The sequence below is a fragment of the Lolium perenne genome, chromosome 5, assembly GCF_019359855.2.
Source record: "Lolium perenne isolate Kyuss_39 chromosome 5, Kyuss_2.0, whole genome shotgun sequence".
Taxonomy (NCBI): domain Eukaryota; kingdom Viridiplantae; phylum Streptophyta; class Magnoliopsida; order Poales; family Poaceae; genus Lolium; species Lolium perenne.
Window position 1 is genome coordinate 42,197,644 of NC_067248.2, and position 25,403 is coordinate 42,223,046.

General features: G+C 45.3%; 1 long non-coding RNA gene across 1 annotated transcript; it reads right to left on the bottom strand.

Moving 5' to 3' along the window:
* Positions 1–941: 941 nt before the first annotated feature.
* Positions 942–18,401, bottom strand: LOC139831244 (uncharacterized). The gene is made up of 2 exons (XR_011745920.1): positions 18,325–18,401; positions 942–1,259 (listed from the first exon to the last, which is right to left on the bottom strand). It is a non-coding gene; the product is annotated as an uncharacterized lncRNA (long non-coding RNA).
* Positions 18,402–25,403: the final 7,002 nt, after the last annotated feature.

Sequence of the window (25,403 nt, forward strand, 5' to 3'; positions counted from 1 at the left end):
ATCGTGGCTCTCGGTACTAGGGTTTTCGCGACGGGGAGATTATATAGGCGAAGGGGCAGAGTCAGGGGACGCTCGAGGGGCCCACCCCATAATGCGGCGCGGCCAGGGGTGGGGCCGCGCCCCCCTATGGTGTGGCCGCCTCGTCGCCCCTCTTCGTCTCCTCTTCGGACTTCTGGAAGGCTCCGTGGAAAATAAGACCGTGGGCTTTTGTTTCGTCCAGTTCTGAGAATATTTCCTGTGTAGAATTTCTGAAACCAAAAACAGCATAAAACAGGAACTGGCGCTTCGGCATCTTGTTAATAGGTTAGTGCCGGAAAATGCATCAAAATGATATAAAGTGTATATAAAACATGTGAGTATTGTCATAAAACTAGCATGGAACATAAGAAATTATAGATACGTTTGAGACGTATCAAGCATCCCCAAGCTTAGTTCCTACTCGCCCTCGAGTAGGTAAACGATAACAAGGATAATTTCTGAAGTGAAATGCTACTATCATAATCTTGATCAATACTATTGTAAAGCATATGAGATGAATGAAGTGATTCAAAGCAATGGTAAAGATAATGACTAAACAACTGAATCATATAGCAAAGACTTTTCATGAATAGTACTTTCAAGACAAGCATCAATAAGACTTGCATAAGAGTTAACTCATAAAGCAATAGATTCTTAATAGAAGGTTTTTGTAAGCCCCAGGAGTAGGAAAACCCAGAGCGCGCAGGTAAGAGGGGTTTATGTGCATGAGGTCACTACAAAGGACTGTGAGGTCGCCTCGCATTCCCAAGCATATGGGTAGGCCAAGCAACAGCTCGACACGCCCATGCACACAACAGCCACCTCAAAGGCTCACGATAGGCTTTCCAAGCCTGAGTGCTTCACCTTCCTGTGCACTTCACACATACACACACTGTGCACATGATACGAGGGTAGAATACAGCTTGAATATCACAACATGACTATGTATGACACAAAAGATGGAAATAAGGTTCATATATATAGCAACGCTCTAATGAGCAAGATCCAAATGACACTCAGAGAACACATGTCCCAACATTACATCATACATAAGATAGCCAAATAGTCTAGGTACAGACAAGAACCAAATGGGACTAAGAGTCCTGAAAATAATCAAACGGTGTTTCCATAACCAACAAGCCACAAGCTGCTGCCTTAGGAACGATCCTGCTACGCAACGAAGTCGTCGTCCGTGAACTCGACAAAGTAGCCACCTGCATACTGCTCATCATCTGTCGTACCTGTTTGTCGAAAAGCGGGTTCCGAAAAAAGAGGGAGAAAAATGAGGGTAAGTACCAAATGGCACGTACTTGCGAGACAAGACCAGCTATGCTTGCTGGTGGGCGGTGTAAACTTCGCCCGGCTATATGTGGAGTTTAGCGGCAGCAAAGCACTAACTAATATAGACACGCTACAACTTCCGTCTAATAGAGAAGGTGAGAGAGCGCATAATCTAGCAGTTCTATACTCTGCAAACAACAACCCAGCCAGTGCGATCCCCCTTAGCCAAGAGGTACTAACAAGGCACTCACACAGTTGACAATTTTATATCATTCCATTATAATAGGGTTAACTTACTACGCAAGTAATTAGCAAGTTATTAGCGACAACTTTAGGTGTAAGTTGTTCTATGATCGAGTTAAACAGCTCCAAGTCGTCCATAACCGCGGACACGGCTTATCGATAAGATTTAACCCTGCGGGGGTGCACCAATGTTACCATACACGCATGCTCGAACCCGCTTAATTACGGCGGAGTCTCACAACAAGACCGTTCCCAGATCAACAAGAATGCCTAGGGGGGCCACCCGACTAAGCTACCCGAAACGAAGTTCGGCCGTACTCCGATGCGGACTCAGGGTTTGCGTCGGCGGCTAGGCGTGCAAACCACACGCTTCGCTAAACGTCCCGCAGGGTACAGTACAAAATATAAACACCCAAAGGCAACAGGAAGTAAACACCCGAAGGCAACAATAATAAAGCATGGCATAGGCAAATAAAACCAAGGTTGTGGCCCTGTTGCGGTCAGAAACCCACCGGCGAGCAACGACGGGCAACACAGGAGAGCCGTGAGCAACTTAGGGCTGCGGCTGGCCCTGGTCCCTCCGAGCGATGGCCCGCAAAGACTCCGGCACGCACGTCCGATGCTGGTGCAAGGGCGTGCCACCTGACCTATACCTGGTCAGGAAGGTGATGGAGATGCCTCGCTTAGTTTCCTGCATGGCATACACGTAAACATTAAATACGAGCCTCGATCGGCTCTCAGGTTGTCCTGTGAATCGGCTCAAAGAGCCGATCCACCCATGATTCGTACGAGGTGTACGAATATATGGTGGTCCTGCTTGATCAAGATAAAGCTAAAACGATCTACGACGATTTAGGGTTTTCACCGCATAATCGGAACGTCCTACTCGTGACTGGGCCTCGCGGCCGCGCACGGTGATCGTAAGCCGATCCTAGACAGGGCCTAAAAACCAACACGAGGTTGATCACCGGAACATCCTGTCTAGGGCTAGCAAACTACACCCTACGCGCCGCTGGATCCTCCAACCCTTTGTAAGGCCTAACTATGCAGATATTAAACTAATCCTTGAAGAACAAGGAGCAACCATAACGGATCGAATCTACTAAATAATGATCAAGCGGGGTGCCGCCCCTACGCCTAAGATAGGCGTAAGGGCGGCTAGATGTCTAAGGGTTGCACGACGATAGCATATGATACGAAGAACAATGCTAACCCTAACACATCTAAGATAACTACGTTGCTCGCCATCAAAAAGGCTTCAGTACGAGCAACGCATGAACAACGAATAAACTTGTACTACCTAGATCGCAAGATGCGATCTAGGCAGCATGATGCTTACCCGGAAGAAACCCTCGAGACAAGGGAGTTGGCGATGCGCCTAGATTGGTTTGTGGTGAACGTGATTGTTGTTTATTTCATAAACCCTAGATACATATTTATAGTCCGTAGACTTTCTAACGTGGGAATAATCCCCACCGTGCACGAGACAAATTCTAACTAACCAACACGTATCCTACTATATTACAGATACAAGGGCAAACTAGCCCAAACTTTGCATATAAGGCCGATTCACGTATATCCTTCCATGTATATTCTTCAAGCCCATCTTGATCGCGGCCCACCTCTGACTCGGTCAAATTCTGGTGATAACACATGCCCCCCTGGTTTTGGAATTGATAATTCCAAAATCACTCTGTTTTTCTTCGTCGGGTCATGTCGTGGCAGAACCGTCGCAGTATCCTTCATCATGATGCTTTGCCTCTTCCACTTCCGCGTGTCCTAGCAAATTTTTTTTTTCTTTTCGTTGGGCACTACTTCCTCGGAAACTGCTATGGCATTGAATTTCCACTATATCCCCTTTTATTTAACCGCTCCAAACAGTTTGCTTCCTCATCCCCTTCGCATTAGCACTCCCAAAAGCCCTCCTGTGCCACCATGTCTTCTTCCTCCTCTGCTTCATCGGATCTTTCCACCCAGTCCTCCTCTTCCCGCGAGCCGACGCCGGAGTGGAACCCGGAGGAGGCCCACGCGGCCAACATCCGCCGCGCCATCGAAGCCGGGGAGGAGTCTAGCCATGACTTCTCCGTCTGGTCCGAGGACGACAAGTCCTCGACTGACGGGGAAAGTGACCTCCGCTTCCTCGCCGATGGGGAAACGGAGGAGGAGAGCGATGACGATCGCTTCTCCTGCGACGACTTCACCTCCCCCGAGGAGGAGGAGGAGGAGGAGAAGGAGGAGGAGGAGGATGACACCTCCTCCGACGAACCGCCGGCCAAGCGCTTCTGCCCCTGGCCGGGGAACCTCAGCGACTTCGACAGCGACGACGACGCTGACGAGGAGGACGAGGACAACGAAGGCCCGGCCGGCGGCCGCTGGAGCAGCGACGACGAGCCCGCCGGGAGTAGCGCCGACAGCGGCGACGATGGCAACGACGAGGGCAGCGACGGCCCATAGATAGGACTTTTAGCATAGGATCAGTAGTAGTAGATGGGGCAATGTATCCCCTAGTACTTCCTTTTGAGAGCAATCAGCTCCTTATGTAAGAAATCCTGCTTATCAATGAAGAACTTCCCCCAATTTGATTTTGCCGATTTCCCTTGAGCTAATTTAGCCGATTTCTCCTCATACTGATTTTGCCGATTTGTCCCCTTAGCCAATGCTTAATGAGCCGATAGCAACGCATCGGTCCTTTACAATCCATCCTTCAATTCTTCAACTGATGACTTTGAGATCTGGTGGATAATGTGGAGTCTTCAAGAGAGCCTTTAAATTCCTCCCACCAGGTCCAATGATCTTCTTCTGCAAGAACTCACCATTTTTGAAGAAGGTTGCAATGAAGGATCAGCCGATGACACCCCAATTGGCTTCTAAAACAGAGCATCTACCGGGCCAGCTGCCCCCCGAGCCTCAGCCAAGGCGAGAATACTGGTGAGGATGCACAGATCAGACAAAAGGCTTTGAACTCAGGTAATTCTGAGACAGCCACCCTGCCGATTCAGTCGCTCTTGACCCCATCGATTGCCTCTTCCTCCGTTGAAAGCCGATATTGTAGATGAAACACTAACGGCTTAACGAGCAAAAAGCCGCCTTGCATGCCAAAACTGACTTCTAACAGTACTGCTGTAATCGGCTCATTGCAGCTGAGGAAGCTCTCATTGTTTGCCCCCTCGAGGAAATAGAGGGCCTCACAGATGAACTGGACTTGGTGAAAATCCGCGTCTTGAACACGCAGCAGGTAGATCCTGTGTAATTGTACTAGAGTCGATGGTTGTGCATCGGCTTTGTTTCTTAGTTCTAAAGTCGATGTCCTTGCATCGGCTGTATATCATGAAATTTTTTTTACTGGCCAATTTTTCTATCGGCCCCCAACATTTCACTGCACACATGTTCATCTGCACATGTTCATCTGACACACATGTTCATCTGCACATGTTCATCTGATTAGGTGCCCCCCGAGCCGAATCTGTCAGGTAACTGCAGATATCGGCTCTGTAATTAGCCAAGGCACTGTATTTGCATGTCGGCTCCGGTAGGACCAATGTTGATTTTTCCTAACTCATCAGCCGGCGTAAAACCGCTGCCCAGTAGATCGATGTTGAACACAAGCAGATCATGTGGTGAGGATAATTTTGGCCGATTGCTGGAATCGGCCTCCATATTGATCGAAGCGCTCAATGAAGGTTTTGCAATGTCCCTCCATATATCTTTGGGGCTGATCCCAAGGATCGGCCTCGCCACGTTTGTCCGTAGGTTGGTTCTTGCTACACGGTCAGGCCGGTGGATAGGACCAGCCTAACCCCGTTCTTCGTCACGTCGATGTGCTCGCAGTCGTCCAAATTGATACCTGAGAGTGGCTCTTGGCCTGCTGTTTCCCAAGCGTTCATGCCAGCCGTTGAAATCTCGGCTGAGTCATCGGCCTGGACGACCTCTACCTCATCTCCATCCCACTGTATTATGCATTGGTGCATCGTGGAGGGAATGCAACAGTTGGCGTGGATCCAATCTCTTCCTAGCAGAACAGCATAAGTGCTCTTGCTATCGACGATGAAGAACGTCGTAGGGATGGTTTTCCTTCCTACGGTCAGATCCACGTTCAGAACACCTTGTGCGTCAGACGCTTGGCCGTTGAAATCGCTCAATGTCACGTTGGTCTTGATCAGATCCGAGCTAGAGCGTCCCAACCGACGTAGCATAGAGTATGGCATAATGTTGATTGCCGCTCCGGTGTCCACCAGCATCTTGTTGACAGGCCTCCCATCGATATAACCTCGCAAGTACAGGGCCTTCAGATGTCTGTAGCTTCTTTCTCGTGGCTTCTCAAAGATAACCGGCCGTGGGCCGCAGTCAAGTTGTGCTACAGGTGCCTCGTCTAAGCCTGGAGCGCTAAACTCCGTCGGAAGGATAAACACCATGTTTGTGCCAGCCGATGTCTCATCATCGGCTTTCTTTTGCTTGGGGCGCCACTCCATTTTTTGTGGTCGACCCTCTTCATCCAGGGTTCGCTGGATCTTCGTGGCCAGATCAGGCCGCGCCTTCCTTAGCGTGTGCAGGTATAACCTTTCGGCTTCCTCCAAGCCGCGCAGTCGCTGAACCCTACGCTTTTGGGAACGGCTGAGTCCATCAGGGCACCACCTTGGCCGGTGGTACCTGTCTTCTTCTTCTTCATCATCGTCTTCCAAATCCTCGAGATCTTCCACCCGAGGGGACTCAGCGTGCTTGCTCCGAGGTGGGAGAGGCCCTAGACGTTTGAACACGGACACGTTAGCTGCATCCTTCTTCTTCTGTCTACATTCTGGGCAGTCGCCGATTGTAGGCAATCGGCTCATTCCTGAATCCCAGCAGTGTCTGAAGAAGGGGAAGTCCCAGTGCCTATCCTCGTCGTCTCGCTCCCTCGATTCTTCCTTGGCACGGCGCTCGTACTCCTCCTCATCGCGATCATGCCGACGATGTCTCCTGGCGTCCCTAGCCAGACGGTCTCTATCATCATCGTCGCTGGATCGTCGGCATTGGCTATATTGACTCACGTACTTGTTGAGGAGGTGATCGGAGAGAGGTCGCTGATATCTTACATTCTTCACTTCTCCCTCTGTGATGTAGCGCTTGCCATCATGACGGAGCCGATCGCGTGGAGCGGCCTCCTCTGTGTCCTTGCTACGAGAGCAGCTGCCCTCGTCTCCGTCCTTACCAGAGTGGTGTCCAGGTCCTACCATGTTGATGTTGAATGAGAATCCTGGCTGGCACCCTTCAGGGTAAGTGCACTCCACCATGTTAACGGCGGGGAAGGGGTGGGTGTCGACCTTCATGGCGTACTGGTTGAAAATTAGACGTCCTTGTTCTATCGCCATTTGGATCTGCTGACGCCACACCCTGCAGTCGTTGGTGGTATGGGAGAACGAGTTATGCCATTTGCAGTATGGCTTTCCGTTCAGCTCCTGTACCGTGGGGATCTTGAGGCCTTCGGGTAACTTTAACTGCTTCTCCTTGAGTAAGAGGTCGAAGATTTGCTCAGTTTTAGTTACGTCAAAATCAAACCCTCTGGGCGGACCTAGTGGCTTAACCCATTTGCAGGACACTGGGGTTGCCCCCGAGTCCATTCAGCCACTGCTACTTCTTGATCTCCCGCAGAGCCTTCGTCTTCATCTGCCTCAACCAGGACTACCGCACGCTTGAATTTGTCCTGGTACAGGTCCGGGTGGCGCTGTTCATATAACGACAGTTTCTGAACCATGTGCGCCAGTGAAGGGTAGTCTGCTTGGGAGGCCATATCCTTGATTGGTGATGCAAGGCCCACCACTGCCAACTCGACTGCTTCCTTTTCAGTCACACGAGCCGAATAACATCGGTTCCTAAGATTTCTGAAGCGCTGGACGTATTCTACCACAGTTTCTCCACGCTTCTGACGTACTTGTGCTAGATCGGCAATGCCGGCCTCGGAAGCCTCTGAGTGATACTGCATGTGGAACTGCTCTTCCAGCTGCTTCCACGTCCGGATTGAGTCTGGTGGCAGCGATGTGTACCACCCGAAAGCCGATCCTGTGAGGGACTGTGCGAAGAACCTCACACGTAGCTCATCTGCTGCTGAGATCGTGCCCAGCTGTGCCAAATATCGGCTCACATGCTCGATGGATCTGGAACCATCTGATCCATTGAACTTGGAGAAATCAGGGAGCCGATATTTGGGTGGTAGCGGGATCAACTCGTACTCATTGGGGTACGGCTTAGAATAGCCGATTGTCCTCCTTTTCGGCACCATGCCGAACTGGTCTCTCAGGATCGTACTGATTTGATCCGCGGTGCTGGCTGCAGGAGTCGAACTCTGAAGATTCGCCGGAGTGGCATACTTAGCCAGCCATGCTTGCTTTTCCAGCTCTGAGCCAACTGCAGGAGCTGAGCTCTGGAGGTTTGTCGGAGTGGCATATTTAGCTAGCCACGTCTGCTTCTCAAGATCTGTTGCCGAAGTTCCTCCTGCTTTTCCAGAAGTCCCTGCTGTCGCGGTCTGGTTTGTGAGCACCCAGTTACCGCAGTCTGGCATGTATGTGCACGTGTATCCGTGAGGGATCTCCTTAGGCGCCTCGTACAAGAACTGGTAGTCACTAGGGTCACCACCGATCTTGTAGACAACGTATGCCGGTGAATTCGGCACTTCTGGTGCTGCCAACGCGAACGGCAGCGGTGGACGGGACTGGAGTGGCATCTCTCCTTGGTATGTCCCAAGAGCTGGTCCTGACGGAGAGTACTGGTGCCTCATGATTTCCTGGATCACCCGAAGAGCGACACGCTCCAAAGTGTTCACCAGGTTCTCAGAGTGGCGGTGTAGCGAATGAGCTACCATGAAGTTTATCTCCTGACGCAGGGACCTGGTGCGTTCTTCGGACGGGGCGAATAGGTCCACTCCATCGAGCGCGCCTTCAGGTGAGAACCCTTTCCACCTGATGCCATGTGAACGGGTTCTGTGAAAAGAGCCAATGAGGTCGGCTTCGAGGATCGCTTTGACCTCGTCATACTTCTTCTTGAGCTCCTCGGTCAAATCCTCGTACGTGACTGGGGTGCCGTCCGCCATCTCAGATGTAGATGGCGATGCGGTTGATGTCGAAGATGGTCCCACCGGGCGTGCCAGAATGTGTTGCGGTCAGAAACCCACCGGCGAGCAACGACGGGCAACACAGGAGAGCCGGGAGCAACTTAGGGCTGCGGCTGGCCCTGGTCCCTCCGAGCGACGGCCCGCAAAGACTCCGGCACGCACGTCCGATGCTGGTGCAAGGGCGTGCCACCTGACCTATACCTGGTCAGGAAGGTGATGCAGATGCCTCGCTTAGTTTCCTGCATGGCATACACGTAAACATTAAATACGAGCCTCGATCGGCTCTCAGGTTGTCCTGTGAATCGGCTCAAAGAGCCGATCCACCCATGATTCGTACGAGGTGTACGAATATATGGTGGTCCTGCTTGATCAAGATAAAGCTAAAACGATCTACGACGATTTAGGGTTTTCACCGCATAATCGGAACGTCCTACTCGTGACTGGGCCTCGCGGCCGCGCACGGTGATCGTAAGCCGATCCTAGACAGGGCCTAAAAACCAACACGAGGTTGATCCTCGGAACATCCTGTCTAGGGCTAGCAAACTACACCCTACGTGCCGCTGGATCCTCCAACCCTTTGTAAGGCCTAACTATGCAGATATTAAACTAATCCTTGAAGAACAAGGAGCAACCATAACGGATCGGATCTACTAAATAATGATCAAGCGGGGTGCCGCCCCTACGCCTAAGATAGGCGTAAGGGCGGCTAGATGTCTAAGGGTTGCACGACGATAGCATATGATACGAAGAACAATGCTAACCCTAACACATCTAAGATAACTACGTTGCTCGCCATCAAAAAGGCTTCAGTACGAGCAACGCATGAACAACGAATAAACTTGTACTGCCTAGATCGCAAGATGCGATCTAGGCAGCATGATGCTTACCCGGAAGAAACCCTCGAGACAAGGGAGTTGGCGATGCGCCTAGATTGGTTTGTGGTGAACGTGATTGTTGTTTATTTCATAAACCCTAGATACATATTTTTTTTTTGAGGGTGAAACAGTAGGGAAAATCCCCACTGCAATTTTTATTAATATTATAAAAGAGTTACATGGGCACAAGAAGTGCAAAAAAATAAAAAGAAGAATAAGAAAGAAAGAAAGAAAAAAAGAAGAAAGAAAGAAAGAAAGAAAGAAAGAAAACTATGACTAAAGCAAAAAGACTAAGCTAAGAGGTCATGAAAAACTGAAGCCAAGATTTGAACGCTGGTTCCTTTTTCTTCTTCATTCTATAAGAAAGCAGTTGAATCTCCTGTTTAAGCACAGTCTTCCAGGCCATAAAAGATGGTGCTTGTCCTTCAAAGATCTTTCTATTTCGAATAATCCAAATGGACCATGAAGCAAGCATGATTATCTCCACCGCAAATGGCAGATTTAGCTTCTCTTTAATATCATAGAAGGCTTCCAGAATTGAGCTTTGGGTTGAGATTTGAGGACATAAGAACGACCAGCATTGTTGTGCAAAAGGACAGCTCCAGAAGAGATGAACTAAAGTTTCTTCTTGACTGCATTGAAGGACTGCACAATTAAAGGCTTGTAAATGACAATTTTTCCTCCTAAGCAAATTCCTTGTGTTTAGCCTATCATGTAGCAGTAACCAGAAGAAAAATTTGTGTTTTGGCTGGCATGAAGATTCCCATATCCAAGAAAAGAATTTAGGAGCATGTTGCACACCAATCAGAAATTTGTATGCCTGGGTGGTAGAGAATTTATCTGTCCCCCATATGTAACTCCATGAATCTGCTTGATGGGAAAGTGCTTGGAATTGGGTGGGTTCACATAAGATTTCTAATTGTTCAAACTCCTCAAAAGCTTGTTGTGAAAGAGGGAGATGAAACATGTCTTGAAGGAACTCCATTTGCATGACTTTGCCCACAGATATGTCAGTTTTTTTAGCAAAGGAGATAAGATGTGGGAATTTCAGGTGCAAGCAATTATCACTCCAAAGATCAGTCCAAAATAAAGCAGTTTTCCCATTACCCACATTGCATCTTGCCAGAGCTTTATAGGAATCTAGTAGCTTCAAGTGTGCCTTCCACCAGAAAGAACCTTCCATTTTAATTCCTGGTGGCCTGTCTTCATCATAATATGTATCTCTTATTAGATTCACCCAAGGAATGTCTAGATTATTATAGAATTTATGCAAATTCTTGAGAAGCAGAGTTTTATTTTGAACATCCAGGTTAAGAACTCCCAGACCTCCTTGTTCTTTTGGTCGACAGATTTTTTTCCATGAAACCAGAGCACTCCCTTTTGCTTGCACATCTGATGTTTTCTTTCTCCATAAGCAATGCCTCATGTACTTAATGACCTGATCCTTGATTGTGACAGGAACATCCAAACAGCACATAAAGAAAACTGGTAGAGAAGCTAGAACAGATTTTACCAACTGTAGTTTCCCTCCATAATTCAAGAAATCTGCAATACCACCTAGCCTTGATTGCACTCTTTGGACCATTGGAAGGAAGTATTCAAGGGAAGGCTTTGTGATGCCAAGGGGGAGTCCCAAGTAAGTGAAAGGAAGAGATCCAACTTGGCAGTTCAAAGTGGCAGCAAAATGTGCAAGTCTTTCAGGTGTCATGTTAATTGGCATCAGATTTGATTTCTTGTAATTCACTTTGAGTCCAGTGGAAGCAGCAAATGAGTGAAGAATGGCCTTAAGACAAATCAACTGATTTGCATCTGCCTTCATGATGAGGAGAGTATCATCTGCATATTGGATAACTGGAAAGTCTGGGCATGAAGGGCATGGTATAGGTTTTGCAATGAGATTTTGATTCATAGCTTTGTTCAGTATGGATTGTAAGAAATCTGCAGCCAACACAAAAATCAAAGGTGATAATGGATCCCCTTGTCTTACTCCTCTTTTACAGTAAAATTTTTTCCCAGGGACTCCATTCAACAGGACAGAGGAAGTTCCAGAACTTAAGATCATAGTGATCCATTTTATCCATTTGTCACCAAACCCTTTTGCCTTTAGAATGTGAATAATTGTAGAATGTTCAATCATATCAAAGGCTTTCTCAAAGTCAAGCTTCAGAATCAAAATTTCTTCTTTTGATTGGTGGCATTGAAAAAGGTACTCAAATGCCCATCCAAGGCAATCTTGAATAGATCTTTTCTTAAGGAACCCATATTGGTTTTTATGCACTAAAGATAGAATGATGCCTTGTAGTCTATTAGCTAGTAACTTTGTTATGATCTTGAGCACACAGTTCAGCAGAGAAATGGGCCTGAAATCACCAGAGGTGGAGGGATTATCTGATTTTGGAATAAGGGTGATATATGAAGAGTTTATACTTTCCAAGGCAATTGTCCCCTCATGAAAATCATATATCAACTTCTTAAAGTCTGGAGCAAAAATGTCCCAACAGTTTTTGACAAACTCATTGTTAAAACCATCAGGTCCTGGGGATTTTTCATTTGGCAGATGCTTGACAACTTCTTCAATCTCCTTGTCAGAAAAGGGTGCTTGCAGAGTAGCATTCATTTCTTCAGTAACATTTGAGTTGATGATTGTATCTAGATTGAACTCCATGAAAGGGTTATCTGTTTTGCCCATTCTCTCCTTAAAAGCATGCCACAAAATAGCAGCCTTTCCATCATGATCAAAAACTTCAGCTTGATCTGAATTTTGCAACATGGCAATGTAATTATGTCTGTAGTTAATAGTTGCTTTAGAATGGAAGAACCTGGTGTTTGCATCCCCTAGCTTAACCCACTTAATTTTCCCTCTTTGCTGCCAATAGGATTTTTGATTCTGTAACAAAGTGATAAGATGTGCTTTGAGCGTGTCCCTCAAATCCCATTCATAAACTGTCAAAGTTCTATACTCCTCTATGAAGTCCACCAAGGATATGACTTCATTAACTTTTGTGATCAAATTCTTCAAACAAGGGAGACTTTTTGCCCATAACTTCAAGCTTCTTCTCAGGTTTTTGAACTTGGCATTGATGCTTTTAGCACTATCTATGTGACCTACTGGAATATTCCAAGCAGTTTGAACAATCTGTTTAAAGTCACTATGCTGCAACCAGTGATTTTCAATTCTGAAGACTTTTGCTTTTGGGATTTTTGTATTGAACACAACAACACAAGGCACATGATCTGAGGTAGGTTTTACAAGGGGGTAAGCAAATGTTGCAGGGTAGGAGACAGTCCAAGATGCAGAAGTAAAGAACCAATCAAGCTTCTCCAAGAGAGGATCTTTTTGCATGTTGCTCCAAGTAAATTTTCTCCCCTTTAGAGGTAATTCTACTATGCCCAAATTACTAATTGCCTCATTAAAAAGTAGCATATCATTTAAATCCCCTCCAGGTTTGTTTCTGTCTGAAGGACTCCTTATGAAGTTAAAGTCTCCCATTATTATCCAATCAGTATCTTGAGGCATATCTATATTGGCAAACCAGTCAATGAATAAAGATTTCCTCTCAGGTTGACATGGCCCATAAATATTTGTAAGGATCCAGGAATCATTGGACAGATTACATTTAAAGTTCACTGAGAGAGAGAAGTCATTTTGAAAAGCCATTTCTCCTGTGAAAAGAGAACCATTCCAAATGATGATCAAACCTCCAGATGCTCCCACAGAAGGCACAAATTCAAACTTGTTAAATTTCTTTGGGCAGAATTTTTTGATATAAGCTAAGTCAAAGGACTCTCTTTTTGTTTCTTGAAGGCAGATAATATCGCATCCAGATTCTTCAATTTTACTAGAAAGTGCCACCCATTTTTTATCTGAGTTAATACCCCTCAGATTCCAGTTCATAATTTTCCATGATTTGTAATTATCCATATATAACATATTGGTTGATCAAGAGCAAGCCCAGAGTAAAGAAGTACTCTAGGCACCAAGTACATAAAAAGGGTGTCATAACATCTCTAGCAACAAACTTGCTCAAATAGTTCTCAGAGCCCAAAAGCATGCTGACACAACCACTGATAGACAACTGTTCAAACCAAACTGGTAACAAACCAAGCCCAACAAAAGCAAAATTACATAAGTTTGTCTGCATATTTGACTACTTGGGGGCTTTTTTCTTGGTCTGCTGCACAAAGCCAGCAGATTTTTCTTGCCCAGTAGATTTGTTCTGGGGAGCTGATGTTGCAATCTTGCTCTTCCTGGTTCCAATCACTCCTTTAGGTTCTGCATGCTTGTTTTCTTCCACAGGGAGCTTGCTCTTCTTCAGGATTCTTTTTTCAACAGTCTCTCCTGGCACCTTACAAAAGGACATGGCCAGATTTTTAACCACTTTAGAGTTGATAATAGGAGGGGCAGCATTACAAGTGAGACAATGTCTGTCAGAGCAGTTTACATGATTTTTATACCCATCATTTAACAATACAAGCCTGGGACTCCTTCTTACCTCAGACTCAACCAGAGGTATTTTCCCTTCCCTTCTTTTCCTCTTTGGAGTGATGAGAGCATCCTCAGAGAGAGAGCTAGGGAAAGGTAAATCATCAATTTCAGACAGAGAAACACAAGAGGGTGCCTTTGTGGTGACACACTGATCAGGAATAGCAAACCTGACAGTATCTTCCTTGAGTAAAGGTTCCTTGAGAATTCCCCAGAGCTGTGAGGAAAGAAACCCCTTAGTCCAATCAAATTTCTCAGGTGTTAAGAGCATTAAGGTTATAAAATTGAACCAACTGACAGGGATATCTACCATTGAGCAATTGGGTGTATTTGAGGAACCAAGCATATTAGGAGCAAAGTATTTCTCCCAGAGAGCCATGCCTTCAGAAGAGAACCTTGTTGACAGATCATGCTCTACAGGAATTGAGGTAAAATAAGTCTGAACTTTTCCAAGGGTCAGCTGCAGATGTGCTTCATTTGGGGGCACCACATTAACATTTGCTGGCAAGAACAAATCATCTTCCAGTACTTGTGAAGAAGGAATTGGTAATGAAGACTCAACCAAACCATTTTCTGAATCATCAGCCATGAGATCATCATGAGCAGAGTATGCTTGGAGGATATTAAGAAGACCATCTCCTAAGGGCAAGGTGGGTGCAGCAGATGACTGTTGAGGATTCTCATGTTGACCTTGCTGTATAGGAGCAGATGAAGAACCAACACCCTGGGGATCATGAGTAGCAGTATCTTCAGAGTTGGAAGAAGAAACATTGATGAAACTGTCAGTATCCAGGAGAGGAGGATCTTGATGTTGATCATCCAGGACCATTTCTTCCTGTTGCACAGGAGCCTGTTCCTCAACCTCCATTGGTTGAGGCAAATTCTCAGCCACCCCCATGGCCTAGTGGCCCCAACCAGCATCATCTTCTTGATTATCTTGCACTACAGGGTCCACTGGTGCAGGATTAAAAACAGGTGCAGGTAGAGCATGACCAGGTAAAGGGTGGGGGTCCACTCCTTCATCAGGTAGAGGATCTTCATCTGCAGGCCCACCACCCAGCAAGTTGTTTAGCAGAACTTCAACAGAAAAAGTCCAAGATTCAGCATCTGGCCTTGAGCTTTCTGTCATCCTAATACTTTTGGGAATATCCAGAATATCAGTGACCCTAACTTTAACCAAAACTCTTCCTTTTCGGTTAGGATCTTTTTCCCAGAGCAACAGAGAGCCAATGTCAGCAAAGCAAGCATTGAGATCTTCAGTAGTCATGTGATCTAGAGGGGGACCAACAAGAAGTAACCAAACATCTCTGTTAAAGGTGACCCCCCTCCAGTTAATGCCCTCATCATGCCTAACAAAAGAAACATTGACATCCCCAAACTGATTGGGACTCGAAGAAATGAGCCTGTCTCTGTCACTAACATTTCTGAACTGTACATAGGCGGCCCCAAACGGACAAGATTGCAGACTAACGAACCCAACTCTAGCCACCTCAGTAAAGAACTCTTGAAGAACATCACGAACATTTTGGAAAGGGACCAAACCTTCAGGGAAAGGATCAATGGTGGCAATGGCATACTGCTCGTGCTCCCTTGGGCGGTGCGGAACCACCACCCGCTTCACTCCGACACGGCCGGCGATGTTCTGTATCTGATATCCGTGGGGGATGAACGGCCTTGGATCGATAGGAATGTTGGCCATTGCCGATGGCCGTGCTTCCGATTGCTCGACAATGGCGGTCTCTGACAGAGGCGGTTCCGGAGAAGACGAGGGTGTCGAATGCGAGGAGTCAGAAGCGACAAAACCTGGGAGGATATTTTTTCCAGAAAGGGAAACCGAGAGGGCTCTAAAAGAGGAAACCTCCTGGATTAAAGGGGACGGCCCGTGGGCCTTGAACCAGGTAAGGTAACTGTCATTGGGCCAAGGAATGGCATTGAAAGTTGGAAATTTGAAAAAGGGAATCAAGCCCGGTAATCGTGCGGGAGAGGAAAAATTTGATGCTCTGTGATCTCCATCAACGTGATTAAAGGGTGTAACCGTTTGAGGATTCAAAATGGGAAGGGAATCAATGTGATTGGATGAATCAGGAGTAATGGGAGCCTGCATGCGATGAAAAACAGAAACACGTTTTGTGCCAAAAGCAGCAGATTTTTTCCTTTGTACTACTTGCCATTCTGACTCTGATTCTTTGTAAAATTTCTTTTCTTCAACCATCCAATTAGGACCACCATGTCCCCAAAGATTCAGGAATAATTCAAACATAGGAGTTGAAATCTTTGATAAGTTGTAAATTTCAAACCCTATCGCCGATGAAGCCACAACAAATTGAAATGTTCTATCTCTTAGTAGTTTGACCTTGTACAACGAAGCAAGACCTCCAAAGCAAGATTGCAAAGCAATGGCCACAGTATGATTGTCAAGTTTAAAGCATGCTCTCCCAAAAGAGACAACAAGCAAAAAACCTCGTCTTCTAAAGTGATTGATAAGATTAACAGAATGACCAAACTTACTTTTGCATGCTTCTTCAAAAGAAGATCCTCTTGAGAAATCCAAGGCAAGATTCTTGTGGGGCAACACTGAAGAGATATCCTTCTGATGATTTTCCTTAGGGCTTGTGGACTTCAACATTTGCACCCCAAAATCAATGGAATCAGAGATAATACGCTCACCCACAACCACAGTATGAAATTTCAAATCTAAAATCAAACCAGTATGAATCTTCTCATTTTCCAAGAGAAACCTAGCATCCAGAACTTCTTCTTGCGTATCCAAAAGAACCAACCTTTTAGCCTGTGGCCTTAACAAAAGAAAAGCTTGTGATGATGAAGATCCATTCTGAAAATGGGAGCACGTGGCTTTCCAGCGGACAAGAGGAGCTTCTGGCAAAAGGACATTTGAAGGATTCACTGATTTCACTACATCCACAAAGCTTCTGGTGCAATTTGACTTCTCAGTGCTAGATGCACGCAAGATATTCTCAAGATCGTAAACAGAAGAACCAATACATTCTCCCACCAAAACAGATAGATCTTTGAAGTCCACAATATTTCCAATCATAATATTTTCCTCTTGGTGCAAGAATCTAGCAGAGATCACCTGCTCTTTTGAGTCCAGCAGCAATAATCTTTTTGCATGAGGTTTCAGAATAAGGAAGGCAGATTTACCCATAGGGATTTTAGCATCCATTTTGCCTTTATCCGAGTAAGTGACCCTCCAACGAATAGGCGTAGGTTCTTTGAATGAAGAAAAAGTCGGTGGAGAAACAAGACATTCTTGCACAAAAACCAGATGGGAAGGAAATCTTATAGAAGATCCAGGGTAAAAAACTTCATCATCACGAAGGGTTTTGCCAACCAAGGGTGAATCCTTGTGATTAACAAGAGCCAACCAGTTCTTTGGCCACAAAAGGAGAAAACCAGAGCCAGAGACGGGAGAACCATCTTCGATGAGAGATTCAAAGGAGATCTTCCATCTGCCAAGGGGGGAAGGAGGGGGAGCCATGAAGGGATCACCTTAGGAAGGATCCAACGCTGCACAAGTTGATCGGAGAGGCTTGGAGAGATCACCGGAGATCCGACGATTCACCTAGGGAGACGCCGGGAGAGGTGGTGGTGGAGGAGCCATTCTTCCATGCTGTGGACAATTTGTTGATAGTCCGTAGACTTTCTAACGTGGGAATAATCCCCACCGTGCACGAGACAAATTCTAACTAACCAACACGTATCCTACTATATTACAGATACAAGGGCAAACTAGCCCAAACTTTGCATATAAGGCCGATTCACGTATATCCTTCCATGTATATTCTTCAAGCCCATCTTGATCGCGGCCCACCTCTGACTCGGTCAAATTCTGGTGATAACAGGCCCCCTTTTCAACAGACTTGAGAAATGGTAATGGGTGATGGGGGGTCCCGATAAATACTCCCATGAGTGGTTAGCGCTTAGTCTTAGAAACAAATAACAAGAACTCGGGTCCTAGGGGACACAAGCGAGACAAAAATCCGATGCTTTCGCAAAGGGGCTCAGCGATGCCTCTGCATATTATTATCCCTTAGCAATTTTAGTTGTAGCAAAAGTTATCCACTTCATTTTCGAAAAGGTAGTATATGTGTCAACATCCCAACAAGATATCCCAAACATTTCGAGATATCAACAAAAACCCTAAACTCGCCTACGACTCGCAAAGCTGGCAAACAACAAACAATAGGTAGGGCGAGGAGGTGTATCTCGGAGATATAGGTAACAGGTGGATAGGACACGTGACACAACAGAATCGCAACATAGGGATAGCAATAGATCAAAAGAGCATGTAAAATGTAAAATAGGTGAAGGGGTGGGCTCGCCTGTCAGATCAGAGGTAGAAGCACAGACACGATCCTCCTGGGGGTGCTCAAACTCCTGCTCGTACTGCTCTGCGTCGGTGTCTACTCGAGAAGACGCAAATAGCACATACAAGAAAGTAATAGCACAAATCAATACAAGGAAATGCAATGCGCAATATGATGCATGATGGCATGGCAAGATGATATGTGCAAGGTTTCATGTATATCAAAATTAAGTGGGGTGTTCAAATATAGCAAGAAAAGATAGACACCCTCACATAACATTTAGTTTCAAATGCAAATTTTATTTAGGCCGAGGCAGTAGTTGAGGAAGTGGGTGTTCTCGAGCAGATCTTGGTGATCCAGGTTCCGTGAAGTAGTCCAAGACGGTGAGGAGACCGAGGTGGTTCTTTTCCACGGCTCAGGTTGGATCCACGACGGCCATGGCATCGGCGGTGGAAGGTAGACGGCGGCGGTGGTTTTCTCTCGGTGGAGTTTTCTTGCAGAGGAGAACAGGGTGGCGGCGCTCGACGGAGGAGGATGGCCGGGTTAGGGTTGGCTAGAGTTGCCGCTGTGCTGCTTTTATACAGGAAGGGGTGGCCAGAGGATGAAAGGAAGAGGTTGCATGGCGTACAGGGAGCTTCCATGGCCTGATATGGAGCTCTCGTCGACGTGTAAAGGGAAGGACGAGGGGTCCTCGTTACCTCTTTGGTCTGGATGGGTTTGGGCCAGAGCTGGGGCTTCGGTGGAAGAGGGAAAAAGAGAAGGGATGTGGGCTGCTGTGGCTGGGTTGGGCTGCCGAGTGAGAGGAGAGAAAAGGGTTAGTCTTAGGTTTTCTTTTATTTCCTTTTAGTTCCCTGTTTTTATTTCTTCCTCCTTTCAGATAACTTTCTGATATTTTGAGAAGAGAAGAATTGGAAATGAAATCAGGGAAGAACTCAAGCATGGGATACCAACATGGTAGGCTTGAGAAATAAAAGAGAGAAAGTGAGAGGGAGCCATAGAGAAAATAAAGAGAGATGAAAATATGTGTTATTCAAATATTTGGCAAACCTTAATGGGCTCAACCATTTGAGAAGGAAGAAATCCAACTCAAGAACATCTTATTAGCATTGCAAAATAGAAAGAGAGGGAGGTTTATAGCAACCATATAATAGAAAATTTTGGCATGACCTATTTGAATTTAGATCAAGTAGAGGGATAGGTTTAGGCTTGTGCTTTTCTTGGAACATCACAAGAGGAGGGGATGAGCCAAGAGAGAGATAGAGAGAAACATCAAGCAACAAAAAGAAAACCAAAACCAAATGCAATTTTATAAAAGCCAAAAGTGGTGATATGTATGAATGCAACATGATGGTATGACAAAAATGCAAGAAAAGGTAAAAAGGATCTATGTATTACTCTTGGGATGTTACAAACGCCCCCCTTGAAGGAATCGCGCCCCGAGATTCTCAGGAAGAAGAGAAAAAGGCCGGGTACTCGGAACGGAGTTGATCTTCCCGCTCCCAAGTTGCTTCTTTATCGGAATGGTGCGACCACTACACCTTGAGGAACTTGACAGAGTTGTTGCGAGTTTGGCGTTCAACTTCATCAAGAATCCGAACGGGATGCTCTTTGTATGAGAGATCTTCTTGGAGGTCAATGGACTCGTGATCAACTGCACGGCCCGGATCTTTGAAGCACTTCTTGAGCTATGACACGTGGAAGACATCGTGCACTTTTGAGAGCTTCTTAGGGAGTTCAAGGAGGTAAGCGACTTCACCACACTTTGCTAGAACCTTGAAGGGACCAATGTATCTTGGCGCCAGCTTGCCTTTGATACCGAAGCGATGAGTGCCCCTCATAGGAGTAACACGGAGGTAGGCTTGATCACCAGGCTGATATAACATATCACGGTGCTTGCTATCATAATAGCTTTTCTGCCGAGATTGTGCTATCTTGAGATTGTCACGAATGATTCGCACCTTTTCTTCAGCCTCATTGATGACATCGTGGCCAAAGATTTGCCTTTCACCAGTTTCAGACCATTTTAGAGGTGTTCTGCATTTGCGACCATAGAGAGCTTCGAATGGTGCCATGCCCAAACTGGCTTGATAGTTGTTGTTGTAAGAGAAATCAGCGAATGGAAGGCATTCTTCCCATTTCATGCCGAAGGAGATAACACATGCGCGGAGCATGTCCTCGAGAATCTGATTCACTCTTTCGACTTGCCCACTTGTTTGCGGATGGTAAGCTGTGCTGAAGAGCAGATTAGTTCCCATAGCTTTCTGAAAGCTTGCCCAAAACTTGGAAGTGAAGATACTTCCACGATCAGATCTTATTTCCAAGGAAACACCATGAAGAGAAACAATCTTTGCAGTGTAGAGCTCAGCCAACTGACTAGCAGATATTGTTTCTTTGACAGGAAGGAAGTGAGCAACCTTGGAAAGACGGTCGATCACCACGAAGATAGCATCATTGCCTTTCCAAGACTTTGGAAAACCAGTCACAAAGTCCATCTCAGTCTTATCCCATTTCCACTCAGGAATCTTCAGGGGTTGGAGGACACCGGCGGGTCTCTGATGTTCTGCTTTGACACGGCGACAAACATCACATTCTGAGACATAGCGAGCAACATCCCTTTTCATCCTAGTCCACCAATAGGTAGACTTGATGTCGAGATACATCTTTGTGCTGCCAGGATGGATAGAAAGAGGAGTGTGATACGTCTCCGACGTATCGATAATTTCTTATGTTCCATGCCACATTATTGATGATATCTACATGTTTTATGCACACTTTATGTCATATTCGTGCATTTTCTGGAACTAACCTATTAACAAGATGCCGAAGTGCCGATTCTTTGTTTCTGCTGTTTTTGGTTTCAGAAATCCTAGTAAAGAAATATTCTCGGAATTGGACGAAATCAACGCCCAGGGTCCTATTTTGCCACGAAGCTTCCAGAAGACCGAAGAGGAGACGAAGTGGGGCCACGAGGTGGCCACACCCTAGGGCGGCGCGGCCCAGGCCCTGGCCGCGCCGGCCTATGGTGTGGGCCCCTCGTGCCGCCTCTTGACCTGCCCTTCCGCCTACTTATAGCCTCCGTCGCGAAACCCCCAGTACCGAGAGCCACGATACGGAAAACCTTACTGAGACGCTGCCGCCGCCAATCCCATCTCGGGGGATTCAGGAGATCGCCTCCGGCACCCTGCCGGAGAGGGGATTCATCTCCCGGAGGACTCTACACCGCCATGGTCGCCTCCGGAGTGATGTGTGAGTAGTCTACCCCTGGACTATGGGTCCATAGCAGTAGCTAGATGGTTGTCTTCTCCCCATTGTGCTTCATTGTCGGATCTTGTGAGCTGCCTAACATGATCAAGATCATCTATCTGTAATTCTATATGTTGCGTTTCTTTGGGATCCGATGAATAGAGAATACTTGTTATGTTGATTATCAAAGTTATGTCTATGTGTTGTTTATGATCTTGCATGCTCTCCGTTACTAGTAGATGCTCTGGCCAAGTAGATGCTTGTAACTCCAAGAGGGAGTATTTATGCTCGATAGTGGGTTCATGTCTCCGTGAATCTGGGGAAGTGACAGAAATCTCTAAGATTATGGATGTGCTGTTGCCGCTAGGGATAAAACATTGGTGCTATGTTCAAGGATATAGCCACTGATTACATTACGCGCAATACTTAATGCAATTGTCTGTTGTTAGCAACTTAATACTGGAGGGGGTTCGGATGATAACCTGAAGGTGGACTTTTTAGGCATAGATGCATGCTGGATAGCGGTCTATGTACTTTGTCGTAATGCCCAATTAAATCTCACAATACTCATCATAATATGTATGTGCATGGTCATGCCCTCTTTATTTGTCAATTGCCCAACTGTAATTTGTTCACCCAACATGTTGTTTATCTTATGGGAGAGACACCTCTAGTGAACTGTGGACCCCGGTCCAATTCTCTATACTGAAATACAATCTACTGCAATACTGTTTTACTGTTTTCTGCAAACAATCATCATCCACACTATACATCTAATCCTTTGTTACAGCAAGCCGGTGAGATTGACAACCTCACTGTTTCGTTGGGGCAAAGTACTTTGGTTGTGTTGTGCAGGTTCCACGTTGGCGCCGGAATCTCTGGTGTTGCGCCGCACTACATCCCGCCGCCATCAACCTTCAACGTGCTTCTTGGCTCCTACTGGTTCGATAAACCTTGGTTTCATACTGAGGGAAAACTTGCCGCTGTATGCATCACACCTTCCTCTTGGGGTTCCCAACGGACGCGTGTTGTACGCGTATCAAGCTCTTTTTCTGGCGCCGTTGCCGGGGAGATCAAGACACGCTGCAAGGGGAGTCTCCACTTCCCAATCTCTTTACTTTGTTTTTGTCTTGCTTAGTTTTATTTACTACTTTGTTTGCTGCACTAAATCAAAATACAAAAAAAATTAGTTGCTAGTTTTACTTTATTTGCTATCTTGTTTGCTATATCAAAAACACAAAAAAATTAGTTACTTGCATTTACTTTATCTAGTTTGCTTTATTTACTACTGCTAAAATGAGTAATCCTGAAATTGAAGTTCGTTCGTTTAAGCAACAAGGGGGAGAATGTTTAAAAGATGCTTGGTATAGAATTAGTGATGCTCATAGTAGGTGCACTAAGAAACACTCCACCACTATCCTGCTCAGGAATTTTTATGTTGGTATCTCTAGCTGGAATAGATATGTTCTTGATTGTCTCGCGGGAGGTAACTTCCTAGGCGCTCCCGCTTTAGAAGCTAGTTGCATTATTGAGAGTTTATTTGGAACACCACCTGTTAATGGAACTAAAATTGAAATCTCTCTTGAGGATGTTATGAAAAAATTGGAAACCATAGAGAAAAATTTTCCGAGTGTAGAAACTAAATTGGAGATGTTACTTGATAAAACTGATGCACTTGATAAATCCTTAGGAGGAATTGATAAAAGAATTAGTGTCCTAGGAACTTGTGTTGTCCATGATGATCAAATCAATAGGATTGGTGAGCTTGAAAAAGCCATGGGAACCTTGGGTTCAACCTTTTCATCTATAAAGTTCGGAGAAAAAGCTTATGTGGGTAAGGAGCAAAAGTTTATGTATGTCTCTAAAGTGCCTAAACCAAAGAAAAATTATTATAGGCCTAAAATTGACAAAGCCCTTAGTACCACTACAGATGGGGGAAATTATGATGCCAATGCATCATCTCTTGATAATACTTGATACACACTTTCTGCGCCTAGCTGAAAGGCGTTAAAGAAAAGCGCTTATGGGAGACAACCCATGTTTTTTACTACAGTACTTTGTTTTTATTTTGTGTCTTGGAAGTTGTTTACTACTGTAGCAACCTCTCCTTATCTTAGTTTTGTGTTTTGTTGTGCCAAGTAAAGTCTTTGATAGTAAAGTTCATACTAGATTTGGATTACTGCGCAGTTTCAGATTTCTTTGCTGTCACGAATTCCGACCTGCCTCTCTGTAGGTAGCTCAGAAAAATATGCCAATTTACGTGCGTGATCCTCAGATATGTACGCAACTTTCATTCAATTTGGGCATTTTCATTTGAGCAAGTCTGGTGCCATTTTAAAATTCGTCAATACGAACTGTTCTGTTTTGATAGATTCTGCCTTTTATTTCGCATTGCCTCTTTTGCTATGTTGGATGAATTTCTTTGATCCATTAATGTCCAGTAGCTTTATGCAATGTCCAGAAGTGTTAAGAATGATTATGTCACCTCTGAACATGTTAATTTTTATTGTGCACTAACCCTCTAATGAGTTGTTTCGAGTTTGGTGTGGAGGAAGTTTTCAAGGATCAAGAGAGGAGTATGATGCAACATGATCAAGGAGAGTGAAAGCTCTAAGCTTGGGGATGCCCCGGTGGTTCACCCCTGCATATTCTAAGAAGACTCAAGCGTCTAAGCTTGGGGATGCCCAAGGCATCCCCTTCTTCATCGACAACATTATCAGGTTCCTCCCCTGAAACTATATTTTTATTCCATCACATCTTATGTGCTTTGCTTGGAGCGTCGGTTTGTTTTTGTTTTTTGTTTTGTTTGAATAAAATGGATCCTAGCATTCACTGTATGGGAGAGAGACACGCTCCGCTATAGCATATGGACAAGTATGTCCTTAGTTTCTACTCATAGTATTCATGGCGAAGTTTCTTCTTCGTTAAATTGTTATATGGTTGGAATTGGAAAATGATACATGTAGTAATTGCTATAATGTCTTGGATAATGTGATACTTGGCAATTGTTGTGCTCATGTTTAAGCTCTTGCATCATATGCTTTGCACCCATTAATGAAGAAATACATAGAGCATGCTAAAATTTGTTTGCATATTTGGTTTCTCTAAGGTCTAGATAATTTCTAGTATTGAGTTTTGAACAACAAGGAAGACGGTGTAGATTCTTATAATGTTTACAATATGTCTTTTATGTGAGTTTTGCTGCGCCGTTCATCCTTGTGTTTGTTTCAAATAACCTTGCTAGCCTAAACCTTGTATCGAGAGGGAATACTTCTCATGCATCCAAAATACTTGAGCCAACCACTATGCCATTTGTGTCCACCATACCTACCTACTACATGGTATTTCTCCGCCATTCCAAAGTAAATTGCTTGAGTGCTACCTTTAAAATTCCATCATTCACCTTTGCAATATATAGCTCATGGGACAAATAGCTTAAAAACTATTGTGGTATTGAATATGTACTTATGCACTTTATCTCTTATTAAGTTGCTTGTTGTGCGATAACCATGTTCACTGGGGATGCCATCAACTACTCTTTGTTGAATTTCATGTGAGTTGCTATGCATGTTCGTCTTGTCTGAAGTAAGAGAGATCTACCACCTTATGGTTAAGCATGCATATTGTTAGAGAAGAACATTGGGCCGCTAACTAAAGCCATGATTCATGGTGGAAGTTTCAGTTTTGGATATATATCCTCAATCTCATATGAGAAAATTATTAATTGTTGCCACATGCTTATGCATAAAAGAGGAGTCCATTATCTGTTGTCTATGTTGTCCCGGTATGGATGTCTAAGTTGAGAATAATCAATAGCGAGAAATCCAATGCGAGCTTTCTCCTTAGACCTT